Here is a 3,811-nt window from a genome sequence, read left to right on the forward strand (position 1 = left end):
GCATTATTGCTGTTTATACTTATTGCATCAAAAAATAAAATCTTTAAAAGAAAACTTAAGTAATTTAAAAAGTAATAAGGAAAAATATTTGTAAATATGGCCTGAAAATATTAAAACAAAAAATTATGTACACATTTATTATGTTTACAACTTCATAAAAACGTAGATACTATGAATAAGGATTGGAAGAGAATGTGTTTTAGGAAAGTAGTTTATCAAGCTGGTGAGACCAAGTGAAATTTTTCTCTTCCTTTTTTCTTCTTAAACTTTCTTTAATGTTGTAACACTGGGCCAATAAACATTTCTTTTAAGGCCTGTTTTTATAATCACCGGAAAGGTAACCTTTTTTACCATTTGAATTATGTTACTATCATTTTATTTTATTTTGTTTTTTTAGATTTGATTTCTAAATAATCTCTATACCCAGTGTAGGGCTTGAACTCACACCCCCAAGATCAAGATGTTACTGTCATTTTATTTTTTTTATTATTTTTTTAAATGTTTATTTTTTTTGAGAGAGAGAGAGAAAGGGGGACAGAGGATTTGAAGCATGCTCTGCTCTGACAGCAGAGAGCCTGATGTGGGGCTCGAACTCACAAACTATGAGATTATGACCTGAGCCAAAGTCCGATGCTTAACCAACTGAGCTACTTAGGCGCCCCAAGATATTACTGTCATTTTAAAGAAAGGCAGCAGTTGTGTAGGGCACAGATGGAAAAACCTAAAAATTTTTAACATGTAGCACCATCCTTGATTAAAATGCTTTTGAAAAGAAAATAAATGTTTTTCATTCTTATTTAAAAAAGCAATCTCCGGGCGCCTGGGTGGCTCAGTCGGTTGAGCGCCGACTTCCTTCGGCTCGGGTCACGATCTCGCGGTCCGTGAGTTCGAGCCCCGCATCGGGCCCCTGTGCTGACAGCTCAGAGCCCGGAGCCTGTTTCAGATTCTGTGTCTCCCTCTCTCTGACCCTCCCCCATTCATGCTCTGTCTCTCTCTGTCTCAAAAATAAATAAACGTTAAAAAATAAATAAATAAATAAATTTTAAAAAATAAATAAATAAAAAAGCAATCTCATTTCCCCCACATTATTCTGCCACCCCAAACCAGCCATCATTTGGGAGCCCATGTATGGACTTTATCTAAGAAAGACAAATGAGGGAGATTTGCATCACCTGGTCCTTATGACCATCCCAATTCTCAGCCCTCCCATGGAAGGAACTAGTAGATGCCTACCACTATTTCTTTGGGACATCTGAAATGGAGATGGAAAATGTGGTATAAATTTTAGAGAGTAGGCTTCCACCCTACGGGGTTCTGCAAGGGGAGAAAAGAGTTTGTAGAACATAGTTCTATGTATTAGAAAAGGTGAAGATTGTGTTGAGTTTTTAATACCCATATTTACTAATATTATCCTGACTGCATGTTTTAGGTTTCTGGAGCAGAGCAGATTGCTATTATTTACTTTCAGCCAACAACAGCTACATGGTTCCCCAGTGCCCAAATTCTTATCCCTGGGATGAATCAGAGCTGGTTAAATAAAACTCTACATATGAAGTAATGCATTTTATAGGTGAGGAACCCCCTAAAAATGCATCCGGGCACTTATACAGAAGGAAGAAGCAGTTGTACCTCTCCCCTCTTCTTTAGAGAGTTTCCTTAGAAATGCCATAGGAAGGATCCTGGATTCTTACTCCAAACCTTTAACCTTTTGGAATATAAGTAAATTTCTCCAGGGGAAAGATAAACCTGGTGTCTCCAGCTTTACTACCCAGAGATGCCTCCACAATACAAGTCTCATTCCTCCCCTTGAAATGCAAACACAAACACATACACAGCCAGGAGGTAAATCTCTGTAATTTACCTCCTGTGGATGTTACAGAGTAAATATTATATGTGTAAATTTTATGTGTGTATGGTAAATCTCTTCTGTATGTGTCACAGAGTTCTGTCATTAATCAGTCATAAATTAACCTTCCAGGGCTTGGTTTTAGTCCAAGTCCCCAGTACAATTTTCTTAGAAAGCCCAAACTGCAAAAACAAAAATATTTTCTCTACTGTTCCACAGATTGGTTAGAACATCCCAAGACTTGCATATCCAAGTTAGTGTGACCTTTCACGTTTATGTCAATCTGCTGCAATTGCTAAAATTTCTGAAACTCTTCTTTTATCATTCTTTTGTGTTATTCTGACTACATAAGGAAATCAGCCTTGCTATTTATGGCCTAGCTTTGCTTTTGGCCATTTGATCGAGCACATTCCTTGATCATACCTACCATATCTTTTTTTTTTTAATGTTTGTTTATTTTTGAGAGAGAGACAGAGCATGAGCGGGGGAGGGGCAGAGAGAGAGGGAGACACAGAATCTGAAGCAGGCTCCAGGCTTTGAACTGTCAGCACAGAGCCCAACGCGGGGCTCAAACTCACAACTGCGAGATCATGACCTGAGCTGAAGTCGGACGCCCAACCGACTGAGCCACCCAGGCGCCCCCATACCTGCCATATCTTAAAGTTACTTTTGATGGTTTTGAAAAATCAAATCCAATTCCAAAGGATAAAGATTTCTATATCATCAGCAATCCTGAAGAGAATGATTTAAAAAGAACATCCAAAAAGATTTCCAAAAATATTATGAGCTATACTAATATTTGAAGAAACAAGTGTATGGCCTCCCAAGGTGATTTCTCTGATAGGGACTATTTTCATTTGGTTATGTAAGTTTTGGGCTATTTTGTTTTTAATTCACATAGCTTTATATAAGGAACAGAGAAAGGTATGTTCTGGTCCTGACTTGATGTCACCAGCACTAATCCTTAACCCAGTGAAGGTAACCTATAAAGTTCACCTCAGTTCTCTCCTACAAGTGAATGGAATATTCTTTTTCCAATATCTACACCATTGCATTCTAGGAGCTGCCATAATACCTTTCTTTTTCCCTGAGGTATGAGCAAGACAGCCATGAGGGTAGCTAGCTAATCCAATATTGGTGACTTGGATTGAATGCATATAGATATCAGGGAGGCAAGAATTCCAGTGGCAATAATACCAAGTGGGCATGAGCAACCAGTCTGGGCTGTCCATTCACAGCAGGCTCTCAGCCAGCGCCTGAGTGTGTAGGGAAAAGGGTCTGACCACTGGGGTGAAGGGTGTGCCAAATGAACGGTAGGCAGGGCTTCAGGGCAGAAGTGGAGGCTCATAAAGCAGTAGCCCAATGGCAGTAAAGACAGTGCTTCCTCAGTAGACAGGCAGAGGGATCCAGAACTCACTCCTAACAGCCAGGTCATCAGTCTATCTCAAATCCAAGTGTGGTCCAGCCACAAAAGGAAAGAACTAGATCTGAACTTCCCAAATGGTGTGCTTAGCAGACTGATGGTATTGCAAATGGTCAAGGTTACACCAACATCAGGATCCCTCAGCCTTCAGGTCAGCCAGGCCATAGCTAGGGACCCCTACACATACTTGTCCATTTACCCGAGTGCTACTCCATATTCTTATTTTCCGTGTCTGTGATGAGAAGCCCTGGACAAGTTCTTTCAGCCTTGAGGACAGGAGCTGACCAGTTTGGGGTTATTTTTTGGAGATACAAAGTTTAATAACCTGAATACTCTTCCTCAATTGCTGTACTTGTGAGCCATAGACATGAAAGGTACCTAAGTGGATTTAAAAGATGATTAGGAGGCCTGATCGACAGAATTCAGGAACTAGTTGAATGCAGCCAATAAGTGAAAGGCAAGAGGATGGTTTCTAGGTTTCTGGTTTGAGTGAAGACACATATCATTTTGGGCCTTAGCAGCACTGAATTGAGAGCCAGTGG

Source organism: Panthera uncia, assembly GCF_023721935.1.
Source record: "Panthera uncia isolate 11264 chromosome A3 unlocalized genomic scaffold, Puncia_PCG_1.0 HiC_scaffold_11, whole genome shotgun sequence".
Lineage (NCBI taxonomy): Eukaryota > Metazoa > Chordata > Mammalia > Carnivora > Felidae > Panthera > Panthera uncia.